At 48.0% G+C, this 15810-nt stretch overlaps 1 pseudogene; it reads left to right on the top strand.

Annotated features, from left to right (window-relative positions):
* The first annotated feature begins 1979 nt into the window (after window positions 1-1979).
* On the top strand, window positions 1980-13145 carry LOC146200605 (uncharacterized; annotated as a pseudogene).
* Window positions 13146-15810: the final 2665 nt, after the last annotated feature.

The following is a 15810-nucleotide window of genomic DNA, read 5'->3' as shown; positions in this document are numbered from 1 at the left end:
GTCTGGAATGTAACAAACACTGAATCTTTATGTAACAAACATTTTTCTGAGCGTTGTCTCATTGTTCTCGCACAAACAGAACAGAGCCCCTCAAAATAATGCATCTAAACATGCAAGTAATTAGATTTTTCGAGCAAATAATGGGACAGCAAAAGAATCTGCATTTACAAATCAGACTGAAAGCAATCAAATTTCAGATTGATTCAAGTGTGATCGCCCCTACCGTTTTGTTATCAGACAGTGCAGAACTTGTGTGCACATTTATATTTCATATCCGAATCACTGACAGCAGTTTATGCCCTGCGTGCCTTATTTCTGTGCTCCTATGGCAGTGCAGACAGCTGGCTGAAATCTTGGAGCTGCACTACCACATTCAACCACGCTTTCTGGCAGGGCCTACGAAGTCCAGAACAAACTCAAATTGCAGAAATATGTATCGACAAGAAATTTGCGCCTCTTTCCATGCCGACCCTCAGTGTGCCCATCCTGGTGTAGTCAAGACGTTTCAGAGAATTTCTCAATGCTACTATTAGCGCGGCATATACGGTTATAGTCGCAAATACCTCCCCTCCTGCATCGCCTGTCAGCGCCGCAAGTCATCCACACCTCGTGTGCCTGGTCCCTTACAACCACTTCCATGTTTTCTTCTTTGTGGCGCACGCCATCTCTGTAAGTTATAAAAAATATGAATAATACTGCTACACTAAAGAGCAATATATGTGAGACTGAATAGTTGCAAATATTGTGGGGTGTTTGGTATTGTAACGCTTTATAGTCGCCGCAAATGGCATGCATGTAAATTGCCTAAAAGACAAATTAACGAGAGATTATGCACTAAGTTTGACAATTCACTAGATACTTTTCATTTCAGTATACATTGCATCCACCACTGTCAGATTTACTGATTGGTAAATCGCAAGAGGTCTGAGGAATGAGTGCACGTTAAATAATCCCAGATAACCTTAATATAATACACTGTACTACAGCCACTTCCATACCATAGCCCATGTGGTACTTTGGGACACCAAACAGCACAGTATACTACTTCGTGAAAACAATAAGCCTGGTAACACAGTCAGTATAGACAGCACTTACACAGTTTGAGCCTGTATAAAGGCAATAATAGCATTCATGCCAAGAAAGCCAAATCTGCACACATAGCTATCGAATTGTTACAAAGACAAGCACTAAGGTCTGCTTTTGCTGGCCATGGATTTCATACGCTACTAATTCATATAAACAGCACAGCATAACACAGCTCAATTGTCATGACCAGGTGTTTCATACTGTGCACACCACGAAACGCTTTTTGTTCTGATGGGAAATTGAGATTTTGCGAGCACGCTTGCCTTGCCCTTTACTTTCATGCCATCTTCAGTTATGCCCTCTGCGGCGGTAAGGCACCCCAACCCCTTGGCCGTTAGGGTTAGCGCTCTTCACGGGGTAGCGAGAAGTCAGACAGCCGAAAATGTGGCAGTGCGCCCGCGGATGCGCGGCATAGCGTTCGCGCAACGCGGGTCTAACGACGCTCGCCAGTGAGTGCTCCCGCTTCATTGATGACTACCACGACCACGATGAATTCTCTAAGAGGCTACGACCCGACGGAGATGGACTTCACTCTTGTACCAACATCGCAGCAGCAGCTGATGCCCCCGCAGTATCTCCCGAAGGAAGACAACAGCCATGGCTGGAACATATGGTCCCGGCGCAACAACGACAGAGCGGCGCAAGCTAAATCCACGCCTCCCAAGAAAGAGCAGGGGAACAAAGAACACCGAGAGCCTCCTGCACCGAGACCTCCGCGTCTACCGAGACTCAGGAATTTTCCATACAAAGTCATCATCCGACCTAAAACCACGGTGGATCTGCAATCTGTGGCTCCACGCTCCTACGATCTCGAATTAGGGATCCAAGCAGCCCTCAACACCCCTCTACAAGAAAAGCCAACGCTGCGCGTTGTTAGCCAGCAGAACATTATAATGGTGTGTACTCACTGTGAGGAAGACGCGTTCCGCCTCGCCAAGCTTAATTGTCTGCACCTCGACGGCAAGAGTATAACGGTCACCGCTTATGTTGCCTCGCCAGATGATGTCTGCAGGGGTGTCATACATAATATCAAGCCTGATGTGAGTGATGACTCTATCTTCCAAGACGTGTCCTCACCCAGCCATTCCATCCTGGGAGCGCGCCGACTGGGCAAGACTACGTCGGCAGTCATCGTCTTCGCCGGGCAGAAGGTTCCCTTCACGGTCAACTACGGGTGGTCAGAGCGCCGCTGCTACATCTACCGGAAAACAAGGGCGGCTTGTATCAACTGTGGAACGCCAGGTCACCGAGCAGATGTCTGCCCGAAACCCAAGGGGGCTGCTTGCCAAACCTGTGGAACGCCGAGTCCAGATGAGACGCACGAGTGCACACCCGTTTGCGCGCTGTGCAAGGGCCCGCACAAGACTTATGCAAGAGACTGCAAGGAGAAATTCCAGAGACCGCTGAACAAGAACGCTAGTGCCGCGTCATCAAACGCGGTATCAACAACGAAACTTGAAGATGAAGAAGATAGGAGCAGGCCAAGGCAGAAGAAGCAGCCTGCACAGCGACACAGAGGAGCGTCGTCATCAGTCTCCCGCTCTCGTTCCGCCTTCCGCGGCCGTTCCAGCTCAAGACGCCGGGCAACAGGCTCCACCCAGAACGCTAGTCACGTGGAGGCGGGTAAAGAACAAGGGAAAGAGAACCTCATCAAGACCACCGGGGCGCCGAAGAAGACGTCCTCGGGTCAGCTTTCAGATTCGAAGGTGAGCTTTGCAGAGTGGCCTCCCCTCCCCTCGTCCTCCTTTCAGAATAACACGGAGTTGGCAGCACTCAAAAAAGAGATAGAAAGTCTGAAAAAACAAGTCAGTGCTTTAACAATCCAAAACCAAGAGCTTAAGCGAGCTACTACTAGCGCAATAACCCCGGTAACTAAGCCGACTCCTCAAAACCAAAAACAGCAGGTAGTACCTAGCTCCCAGCCCGCCTTAGGCGAGGTCTATCAACAAATTATCCAAGAACTGAGGTCCTTCAAGGAGGAGTTTCAAGCTTTTCCAATTTACGTGAACGCCCAATTCCAAGAAATTCGAGAGCAGATTGCAAACAACCGACGATACATGGAGACGGCAATTTCTGCACTTCGGAAGGAACATGCGTATAAAAGACATAAGTCGAAATTCGCTCGTACAATGCAAGTGGACGAGCCATCCGATACGGATTCAACATGCCAGCCAAAACTAGAGTAAAGATCTGGCAGTGGAACTGCCGGGGATACAGGAGAAAGCAGGCTGCTCTAAATCTACTTATATCTCAGGAGTCTGACCCACCGGCAGCTATCCTAATTCAAGAACCCCACCTAATACCTATTAAACTGCAAGACTATGTCACTTACCAGCAGGACCAGTTAACTGCTACGTTAGTGCACAAATTATACACTGCCATATTGCACGACCCTTTCGAGCCGGATATTGCGCACTGCTATATAACTATTCTTCCTCTCCAAAGAGGAGCGGCAAGCACGCACGTATTGAATGTATACAGCCCTCCTAAAGACAGGCACGCAAAATTGGGTTCCCTCATAATGAAATTTCTGACCTCAGTGGGCCATTCCCCCTGCGTGATTGGGGGCGACTTCAACGCACCACACCCTTCATGGGGCTACCCGGCAGCGACACCAAAAGGCAGAAAACTGGAAGAAGTAGTGACGCAAGAAGGGTTATCGACCCTCACCGATCCCACTTACCCTACGAGGCTGGGAAACAGTGTCAGTAGAGATACGTGTATTGACCTGACGTTCACCAAGAACATACAAAGCGCCATTTGGAAGAATACCGAACAGGACCTGGGAAGCGATCACTTCATACTCTCTCTGGAGATAAGCACAAATGCGTGCAAGCGCAAAATAGGTATCGCAAGAGTTACGAACTGGGACAGGTAGAGAAAGGCCCAGACATCTCTTGCAAACCCTATTACCGACCTAGAGGAATGGGTTAAAGATGAGGTGCACACTTTGAAAGCCTTTACAAAAGAGGTCTGCACGACAGAGGACTGCCCAGCGGTCGATACGCACCTTCTACATTTATGGGAAGCGAGGCACTCATTGACACAGAGATGGCGCAGGCAGCGGCTTAACCGCAAACTCAAGAAAAAATTAGAGGAGATAAACAAAAAGGCAGAATCCTATGCCATATCCTTAGCCAGACAGAACTGGAATTCGCTCTGTGATGGTATTCAGGGGAAGCTAGGGGTGTCAAAGACTTGGAAGCTCCTACGTGTCCTAATCGACCCCAGCAGCAGCAAGTCGGCCACTAAAGACAGGCTCACGAAGATCGTACACGCCACCCCGGGTACGGACACAGAGTTGATGGAAAAGCTCAAGACCAGGTATCTGTGCACTGACCAAGTCGTGGAACAGCCGGAGTATTCTGGGCTGCCGAATCCCGAGCTGGACATCCCACTCACGAAAGAAGAAATAAAAGCAGAAATCGCGGCCATGAGAAAAAATGCAGCTCCAGGTCCAGATCAGATAACAGCGAAGCTCTTATTTAACCTCAGCGATGACACCATCACCTCGCTGGTGGAATGCTTCAACGAGCAGCATTGGGCTACAGGAACGTTACCAATATCCTGGAAGACAGCCGAGGTTCGGTTCATTCCGAAGCCGAACAAACCCCTTAAACTGGATAATCTAAGACCGATATCGCTGACCTCGTGTTTGGGGAAACTCATAGAGAGGGTCATCAACACGAGACTGAGTAGATACTTAGAAGATAGCAACCTCCTACCTAACACTCAATTCGGCTTTCGCCCACACCTATCAACACAGGACGCCCTGTTGTACTTGTACAAAGACCTCCTTGAGACACCTCCCAAGTCACAGACAAGGGCCATCCTGGCACTTGATTTGAAAGGAGCGTTCGATAACGTTCTACATAAAAATATCCTGCAAAGCCTCGCCGATACCAACTGTGGCGCAAGAACCTACAACTATATCAAAAACTTCTTATCAGCCAGGCAAGCCACTATAAACTTCGGTGGAATAAAATCAGATCTCATCACTCTAGGCCCGAGGGGAACTCCGCAAGGGGCGGTACTGTCACCCCTCTTGTTCAACTTAGCTATGAAAGATCTACCAGGCCTTCTTTCCGAAATTCCCGGCATCAAACACACATTGTATGCGGATGATATCACTGTCTGGTGCAACTCGGGGAGTGACGCCGAGATCGAGGAGCGTCTTCAAGCAGCAGCGGACACGGTGGCCCGGTACGCCAGGGAGAGAGGCCTCCAGTGTGCGCCGGAAAAGTCCGAGTTGCTAATTCTGAAGAACCCGAGGACACCCCTAGCACAGAACATCTCGGTGTATATAGAGAGCCACCCAGTACAGAAACCCACGGAGATCAAGATCCTAGGGCAGTATATCCCGCAGGGGCGACAGAACACCACCACAATGAAGAAGCTTACAACATCCACCGAGCAAATCCTCCGGATGATACATCGTATCCGAAATAAACACCATGGCATGAAGGAAAGGGACACCATCCGCTTGGTACAAGCTTTCGTGATCTCGCGGATAATGTACGGGACGGCATTCCTTAACCTCTCCAGGTCGGAAATTGAAAAGTTGGAGACACTCATCAGGAAAGCCTACAAGACGGCCCTGGGGCTACCGAACTCCACGCCAACGGCCAAGCTCATGGCTCTAGGAGTACATAATACCCTCGAAGAGATGTGGGAAGCACAATGGCTCTCACAACTCAATAGGCTCGCACTTACAACACCCGGCAGAGAACTGCTCGAGAAGATCCATGTTAATCAGCCCTATACAATTGACCAAAGGGAAGAGGTCCCACGCGATGTGAGAAGACGCATCAACGTGTACCCCATTCCGCGGAATATGCATCCCGCATATAGCATCGAGAGGAGGATAGCGAAAGGGGAAGCCCTGCAGAAGAAATGGGACAAGCAGACTAACACCCTTTACGTGGACGCAGCAGGACCACACAATGGAGTCATGACTATCGTAGTCTCAACGCCTGCGGGGTCGATGGTGAACTGCGCCTCGGTGAAAACATCTAACCCCACTCACGCAGAGGAGGCAGCTATTGCATTAGCTGTAGCATCTAACCCCAACGCCGTTGTGCTCACTGATTCTCAAAACGCCTGTCGCAACTTCAATTACGGATTAATTCATAAGTCAGGGTTGTCATTGCTAACTAAGCACCCACCCAACCAAGCATCAATCATCTGGTTTCCCGGTCACCTGGAACTACCAGGAGGAAACGAAGCCGCTCACAGGCATGCCCGAGCTCTTCTATACCGGGCGTCTCCCCCTGATGACCATAAAGGGTGCCGTGACCTGATAGGTTTAGCAGTGTATGCTGACAATCTCACGCCATACAGAACAGCCAGAAAGGAGTACCCAACACCACACAAATCCCTCAATAAGTTAGAAGAGAACATCCTTAGGAGACTACAAACCAACACATACCCAACACCAGCTAAATTACACCTGTGGTACCCTACACTATACTCTCCGCAGTGCTCACACTGTGGAGAGGTAGCTAACCTCTACCATATGTTGTGGGCATGCCAATTTAATCCCTTAGTTGACCCCATTCCCAACCCCTCGGAGGAGCAGTGGGAGGCTATTCTGCTCAGCAATGATCCTGACCGTCAGCACTGGCTGGTGGGGAGGGCCAGCGCAGCAGCAGCAGCCAATGGACTACCGGACTAGGCGGCCCACCCACATGTTCTGAGAATACTGAATAAATAAAGATGTTTTCAATCAATCAATCAGTTATGCCCTGTTCATGCTTCAAACTATTTAGAGACTGTCATTGTGCAGACAGTCATTATTATTTTAATTCTTGCATTTCTTTACGCTGTGTGCTTGTTTTTTTTTTTTTTTTGGTGATGTGAAGCAGAAAGGCCAAAACGTAGAGGGTTCTCCCATACCTTCTTTAAGCTGTTGCATTCCCGAATACGAAAGAGAACCTCTATTCTAAACCATTTCACACTGGCAAGGCAAACAGAGCTTCCACACAGCAAACGTTTTCGGACAAACTTCCATTTATAATCGCAACGCACCAGGAGGAAAATTGACTGTTGTGGTACATGATAGCCGTTTTTCAATAGAGGCAAAAAGCAAGGCGCTCATGCACGGGGCAATGTCATCGCACAAAGAAGAACCCCAGGTGGTCGAAATTCCTTCAGCTGTCTACAACGGCATGTCATAAGCTGAGTCACTTTTAAAGTAAGAGTAATGTTTAACATCTTGAGGATGTTGGGTGCGCCGGCAAAAAACCAGTAGAAAGGCTTGACGAGGCCGACGCACCCTACAGAGGCATTGCAGTGGTACATAGCATAATATCATTTTTAGAAACAAGAACAAACATAAAACAATCGATTTTTCATTATTTATACATTCGTTCATACTGTTTATTTAATTCATGCGGGAGAGTGTAGCTCAGCATTTGGTAACCATAATTTGTTCGGATCTTAGGTACAAGCCATTTGGGTGTCGTTCGTGTAGTGTATATGGACTCTTTGCGTTGCAATCCTGACAGTTTTATTACCAGGCAGTTGTTATTGTGAACACCGATTTCATACCGCCGCAAGAGTAATGTTTCGTATAATTGTGGCAAGCGGATAATTTGAAGTTCATTGAAAATTGGTTCAGTGTGTCCAAGTCGGGGAACATTCATAACATTTCGAACGGCTTTCTTTTGAAGGAGGTATAAGCGGTTAATATTAGTAAACGTCGTGGTACCCCACACCAAAAAGCAATACTTAACAACAGAAGAAAACAAAGCATTATACAATATTTCCTTAATACGCTTTGGCATAAAATATTTCAATCGACACAAGATACCGACAACTTTTGACAGTTTGTTCATCACCATATCAACATGATCATTCCAACTCAAATTCTCGTTGAAAATAACGCCCAAGCTTTTTACCGCCGAGACCGTTTGGATGCATGACGCACCGATCTTTAAACAGAGTGGTGGCATATTTGTCAACTTGTTTCGAGGCCTGAACAGCACAGCTTTGGTTTTTTCAGTATTTATGTTTAAAAGATTATTTTGAGACCATTCTAGAAGCGACTGTAGGCATTTTGAGGCTTGTTTCTCAAGGTCTACCAATTGGGCAGCTTTGAAAAATAAACTGGTGTCGTCAGCATAAATCACAAAAGTTGGTAGATTACTGATACGGACAAGGTCATTGACGTAAAGAAGAAACAGCAACGGTCCCAAGATACTACCTTGGGACCGTTGGGAACCTTGGGAACCCCACGAACCCCGCGTGTACTAACATGGGCCACACGAGATCTTTCTGCCGACACAAGCGAACATCGGCGATTCGGCACTCGTGTCTGTAAGATTGATTGTATGATTTTTTCTGACGGAGTGGGTAGAGTTTCCCACCATTTTCGCTGTAAGCCACTGATTATAATATTTTATGGAAAGGTCGACAATACGCATCCGCTCGTCGTTTCGCGGCAGGCGTATCGAGACAACAGTCGTAGTTCACTGAAAAGCGTTCTTATCTGGCGTCTGCACAACTGAAAGTTTTAAAAATAATTACCTTTCTTGACGCTATAAGGTACGCAAGGGAATAAAGGTCCAATTCTACGACGACGGATGAACACGGCCTTCTCCAAGCTGTGTGTACAGTGGTCGTGTGACCAGACCACTAGCCAAGGACGTTATAGTATACAGTCAGCTGAGCATTATTCTGCAGGATGTCAGGGAGCTTACACGAAGCCGGAGTAGTCAGCCGTGTTGTCTGGCGTTATTCAAGGGGTTCCAGAAGTAGGGGCGGTGGCCAGGATTGCCGTAACCTCCAATGCGTCCCAGTCTTCCCCATCTTCCGCGGCTCACTGGAAAGTGTTCTTTATCTGACGTCTGCACCACTACCAAGTCGGAGAAGACGGCATCCGCAGGATACAATTTGTAATAGCATCCTGCTGCCAGCACCAATATGGCCCAAACATTGGTAAAGAATAACTACATTCGTGACGCTAAAAGGTACGCATCAAATAAAAGGCCTAATTTTACAATGACGGACGAACTTCTTTTCCGAGCCTTGTGTATAGTGGTCTGTCACCAGACCACTAGCACATGACACTACGGTCAGCTGGGCATTGTTGCGTGCGGGATTCCGCCAGTATAGAGAGCTTGCACGAACCCTAGTTATGAGCCGTCTTTGCGTCGCTGGCAAGAGGTACCGCAGCGCAGCAAGGCTGCAATGAATTAATCGCGAGCCTGACTTTCTGAACACAATAACGATACTATGTCATAAGAAACTGGGGCACTCGGAATAGTTTTGTTGTAAATCAGGTCCAGCGTCATCAGGGGCTTCTAGCAGGAGGAGCGGCGGCTAGAACCGCCGTCACCTCCAATGAGTCCTTGTCTTCGCCATCTTCATCCGCCTTCCGATAGCTGGTCTTCGGTTCACCAAACAAGCACGCAGTGACTCATGTGCTGTCCCTGCACGCGTACAGTGACGCCGAGTCCCTGTCGACGCCTCGTCCGGAAGATCAGGCGCTCTTTGCGGCGAAGCAGTTCGCGGTGTGAACACCTTCACGCTACGCGCGGACGACCGTAAGTTATGCAGAGCAGCATAGTACATGAATACTAGATGACTGCAGAGAATGCAACAAGAACAAATTACGATAAGCTACGCAATAAAAACGACGCACACACTGAAACAGCATACAATGACTAACAACATTCTGCGACAGACAACACACTAGAACAAACAGATTACTACAAACGCCAAAATGAGACAAACGGCAAGGTCCTAATTTCTGACTAGTTCAGTTTTTAGTATTTTTTGTCGTCCTTTTGCGATAGGGCATATTAAAAAAGACATTTGACAATTTCTTCGTGTGGCCGATTTCTTGACTTCAGATCCTGTGTCTCTTTTACCGAAGAAATTCTCAAAACAAAATGAAGAAAAGACTACGCGGAGAATGGTACTCGAGTAGGCATTTTATGCTGACAAATTTATTTATGAATACAACCCTTAAGAATCCATTCCAAGTTATCAGAGGAGGTGTTCTGCTACATTTAGCTTTGTTTGGCAAAGCCTGCGGCGAATCTGACTAGTGCAATATAGTAGCTACATGAAATGATAGTAGCAGTGCTTCTAAATGTCTTGAACCAATAGATAAATTGCCCTTTGGCCTTTTGCTAGCAAGCCATTTCCCGGGGTCACATGGCAGTTTGGAGAGGTGGTGCCATCTTCACTTGTATGCCCTACCATGAAACCGCAGAGAAGAAGCATCTGCATTGCACTTATCAACACCAGGTGCATGTACGTCATGTACGTAAGTGCGAAGTAGCTCAGTATGCCGACTGGCAATGGATATCGGGAAATTTCTCTGATTGTGTTGTTTGTCCTTAATAAGAGCGAGTTGGCGGGATAGTTGGTTTTGCATAATTAAGGAACAGCGCAAAGAACGGGACACAGAGACACAAGGAAGCACAAACACAAGGCGCTGACTATCAACTCAGGTTTATTGCAAAAAGGCAGAGATTATATAGCGAAGACACCTGGGGGTGGAACATCGATAAAGATAGTGCTCAGTCACCGGCCGTGAGAAGATAGTCACGTCATTAAGTTAAAACATTAGCTAATGGTTGAAATTGTGGTGAAAAAACAGCCATCGATGGAAAACAAGACCAACAATAGATTAACAATAAAGGAAGATGACGAGGAAAAGCAATGGCGGTAAAATCTATAAAACGTAAAAGTTAAAAATTCGAAATTGTGGTGAAAACAGCCGTCGATAGAACACAAGATAAACAACGAATTAACAATAATGAGAGATGAAAAGCAATAGCGGTAAAATCTATAAATGATAAAATTCAAGGTGTAGAGGGCCTTCGCGAGAATAAAACATACTAAAACAAACTGAAGCCGAATGGCAGAAGCAATTGTCAGCGCCCAAAGGGTTAAAATCTTAAAAATCTTTAAAAAGTATAACATTATGAGGAGTAACATACCTACGGGTGAAGAAACAATTAAAACCAGTAAAATTGTAAATACGGCAAAAAGCCGGGCGATGAACAATAAAACACTAAGAAAGGAAAGGGAACCATTATAACGCATGCCCGGAGGCGCTTAGGAATTTCAGTTCTTTCTCCGATAAAGAGATTGAAGGTGTGCTTACACAGTGGTCCTTGGCACGGCGGATGTTGATAGCTTCAATATTCTCCCTAGACGTACGATCTCGTCCTTTGCCGATAATCGAACAATCATGTAATACAGGGGCGCAAGATTTCTTTTCACATTTTTTGCAGTGATTGGCCATATTCCCAGAAATTACAGTGTTTCCTACATTGTTTTTATGCTCTTGCAGTCTTATATTTATGCATCTTCCAGTTTGACCGATGTATTGCCTCCCGCCGGTCAGGGGCACAGAATAGATAACACCGGAAGCACAGGAAACGTGGGGATTGCTGTGCGTCTGCCCACAGCCACGGTCAACCGGTTGATTGTTGACTCTCCTACAGAGCGAGGCAAGCTTCTTTGGCGCGGAGAAAACAACGTGAACGCCTGCGCGTTTACCAACCTTCTTTAAAACGTGGCTGATTTGAAGAAGGTAAGACAAGACGGACGACTTTTTTGCTGTTGTTCTATTTTGGAGCCGCTGAACGTTTCTTGCTCAAGCTTCCGGCCACTAAAAGGAGCCGTCCGACCTGCTTGAGAACACTATCATCGAGCCGATGTTCACATGTTTTTTGGACGGCATTGAGCAAACACAACCTGATGATGCCTTGCTTGATTAACCCTTTTGGCCCTGGTGGCGTCCAATTGACGCCACAAGTAAAAGTTCCCCTTGGCGCTTCAAAAACGAAACCAAAACCGCCAATGTTTTTCCCGAGATGATCTTCAGGAATCTCTACTGTCATCGACACGAGCGTTCACGTCAAGATTTTACGCTTACGGCGACAAAGAAGACTCTCCGGCCAAAACATGGCCCGTGACGGGGCAGGTAAGCTCGCACTTTCAAATATTATAACTTGGTAATTATTCAATTGGTTAGGTGGAGAAATATGGGAGAGGCCTTCTCCCTGCAGTGGGAATAATCAGGCTGATGATGATGATGATGAATTATTCAAATGCAGGCGTCCGATATTTATAGGTAGTTTTTAACTGTTAGCTAAGTTAGGAGTGCTTGAAGTGGATTAGCTGAGTGCGTTGTTTTTTCGTAGCGCCATTATTTCTCTATGTACGATTTTGACTCCATGAGGGCTCAGCGGTTGCAAATGGCGCCCATTGAGTTACGACGGACGCGGCGTTTCAGGTTGGCTATTTCTGTATTCTCGCAGATTCCTCGATCCCGGCAGCGCTGTTTTACTCCTGTCATCGAACTCAGTCCAATATGCTCCAAGCCGCCACAGATGCGCTGTTTGAGCAGCTAGATAATGGAAATTTGTCGGATGTAGACGGCGAATGCGAGGACGAGGACGACGCTGCCGAGGTTCCTGCGGCCGATCCAGCGCCAACGGACGATGAGAGCGAGAGTTCTGATGACCAGTGTGGTCTCCTAATGTCCACTGGATAGAAAAGGACACCATTTCAGAAACCTGATGCGACATTTCGAGGGGAAGTTCATGATGTGCACGAATTGGACGGAGAAATGCTACCGCCCATATCACTATTTCAGAAGATATGTTTCGAAAAGTGTCTTTCTGGAACTTGTGGATAAAATAAACCAATATTCGGTGTTTCAGGAGGGAACCTCAGTGAAAACTGACGAAGAAGAGATAAGGCAGCTTGTGGCACTTCATCTAACAATGGGTGTCTTGCGCTATCCAAGGTTGAGACTCTACTGGAAGCCTAGCATGAAGTGTGGTCTTGTAGCGTCAGTCGGCCTGTCACGCAAGCGCTTCGAAAAACTCCGGAACAACCTCCATATTGTTGACGCTAACACTCCCAGCAAGACAGACCGTCTTTGGAAGGTGAGGCCCCTGCTGGATGCTTTTCAGAAACAGTGCAATGAGCTCGTTCCAGAGGAGCGGCTTTGCATTGACGAGCAGATTGCATTGACGAGCAGACGCACGGCAGCCAGGTCCAGCGGCACCCGTACGGCAGCATTACCGTGAGAGCCGCGGATCTTCTTCACCTTGCCTTGTCAAATGGAGGGGAGGGTGCACTGGGTGCAGCCCTCCTGTGAGGGTACAGACCTCAACCAACAACCATCATCATCCTACGGCAACCCCGGACGAGGCCCCTCATACCACAGGGGTGGGGAAGTTTTTATTTCAGGGAGCAGGCGTTATCCCAGTCAAGGGGCTCATGCAAACTGGATTCGGTCCGCCGGGGCGGGTTCGCAGTGCCAGTGCACCGCCCACGCAACGCCCCGGCGGATCGAAGCCTGACGCGAGCAAGACTCCTAATAGCAGACTTCTATTCTTCGATTTTCTTCCTTGAATATGATTATTGGGTGTCCCCATTCTTCATTTTTTTAGCCAATGTGCCGTATTCCTCGCTGAAGGTGGAACCAAAGCTCCTTTCTGATCTTATTTTTCACTTCGAGGAGACACGGCGTTTTGGGGCTGAAGGCAGCGCGGGATCTCGCTACCCATATTTGGTAGTTGATTTCTGCGAGTGCCAAGAAGAATTGTTTTGCGTGCTTCACTGGGCAGCGGATTGAGATACCTCACCGTGCAGTATGGGATGCCTGGAAGCTTGAACAAATCTTTCAGTCGATCGTGGAGCGCGGCTGGCAGGATGCAATCATAAAAAATGTGCTCTGCGGTCTCTCGTACTCGACAGAATGGGCAGGTGTCGATTTGGACCGATAGTATTGACACGAATGCTCTTCGGCGGAAGGGCCGTATGCCTCGCGCGAATCGCCACATGAACGACGCGCGACGTGCATCGAGGAAATGAGCAGTGATGAAACGCCACATGGGGCGCTCGGCGGGCATTAGTTTTTTTGATAGGTGTTTCGGAAGTGCCGGTGCCAGTAGGTCAAGTGCACTTTTATGTTCGATACCTAAAGGGTCTTCGGCAGACTTTTCCCTTAGAAGCATCAGTTCTTCTGCCGCCATGCGGTAGAAATCTGGCGGCATCCCTGCGCGAGGGCAGCTGTGTGATATAGGCCTTTGTGTCAAGGCAGTGAGCCTCGTAGAAGTTGGTCAGCATCCTTGTCAAAGGAATATCACATTCCACTGCGCGCGCTGTCCACCTAACATGCAGTGCCCTAGTCAGAGCATAGAGGTCAGGAATGCCGAGGCCCCTCTGTATTTTGGATGTTTTATGACGCATCTTCGGACTTTATCTAGAGCACCCTGCCATAGGATGCGGAATATGTGCTTGTCCAGAGTATTCCTGGTGTCAGTAGGTATATCCATGATGCTTGCCGTGAAGCTTGTCAAAGTGATGAGGAGGCTACAAATGATCGTTGCTTGCGCGGTGAGGGGGCATTTTAATACTCTCAGATCTTGTATCCTCCTGATCACCTTCGCTTCCGTTTTTTCCCAGTTGCGCATGGAGGCGCCACTCTGTTCAAAGTAGAAGCGCAGAATCATGGTTTCATGGACTGCTGGGATGTCTTCCACCATGGGCGTGCTGTTGTCGAAGTGCATAACAGAGCTCTTCCGTTTATTTAGGCGCGCCCCACTTGCATTGCAGTAGTCGGCTGTAATTTGCCGAATCCGTTCGGCCGAGCGCGCATCCGGAACTATGATAGTAATGTCGTCGGCATAGCCAAATTTGTGTGCTCGGTGAGCCAACTGGTAAAGGAATTTTTCTTATGGAGGGGTCTGTGGCAAAGCGCTGCTGCAACGGCTCAATCGCTATTGTGTAAGGCAGTAGGGAGAGCGGGCAACCTTGTCTGACGCCCCTCCTGACCATGGAGGGAGTGGAAATCCTCCCCTCGATTATCACTGCAGAGCGCGGTTCTGCATACAATGTTTGCACCATGCGCACAAACCCCGTATCGATTCCTGCGTGCTGTAATTGGCCGAACAGGTATTCATGCTTGAGCCTGTCGAATACTTTTTCTTGATCGAGAGAGAGCACGATGCCTCCTAATCTGCGGAACTGTAGCCAGGTGATGGTGTTGCTTAATGCGAGGCCATGAAGTTCGACTGATCAGCCGGGCACGCAACACGCCTGATGCGGTCCAACGACTTTAGAGAGCTCTGGTGTCAAGCGCTGTACAAGGAATTTCGTCAGGATTTTGTGGTCAGTATTTAAAAGGGATATGGGTCTCCATGCCTTGAGATCCATGGCCCTGTTTTGGTATTTACAGATGAGTGTCAGCAGGCCCTCGTTCATGCTAGGGCTGAGTTTTCCTTCCTCGAACAGGGTTTTAAGCAGTTTGGAGAATGGCACCTTCAGAAGCGGCCAGAAACGTTTGTAGAAGGCAGGTGGTAGGCAGTCTATCCATAGACTTCTGTTCGGTTTGATAGACTTGAGAGCTGTTAACAGTTCTTCTGTAAGCCATGTTCCATCCAAATTCGGTTTGTCTTGCGGGCGCTGGATGGTTCAACAGCCCGCGTCGCTTGTGTTCGGCGGTGTACAATTGCTTGTAAAAAAGGCAAGCCTTCTGCAACACGTATTCCGGCGATGTTGTGATGACACTTGAGATAGAATCTTGGATTGCAGTGAGGGTGTCGCTTTTTATTGCAAGGCGGCGGTGCAGCAGGTGGCGAGAGCACCACGCCTCGCACTCCCATTGTTCAGCGCGTGACGTTGCGCGAAGTCTAGCCCACTGTTGGTTCAACACCTAGTATAGCTCACTGCGGAGTGCGGTAGGTG

Source organism: Amblyomma maculatum, chromosome 2 (assembly GCF_055883805.1).
Source record: "Amblyomma maculatum isolate TAMU_Amacu chromosome 2, ASM5588380v1, whole genome shotgun sequence".
Classification (NCBI taxonomy): Eukaryota; Metazoa; Arthropoda; class Arachnida; order Ixodida; family Ixodidae; genus Amblyomma; species Amblyomma maculatum.
This window is presented reverse-complemented; position numbering and strand designations above follow the sequence as displayed.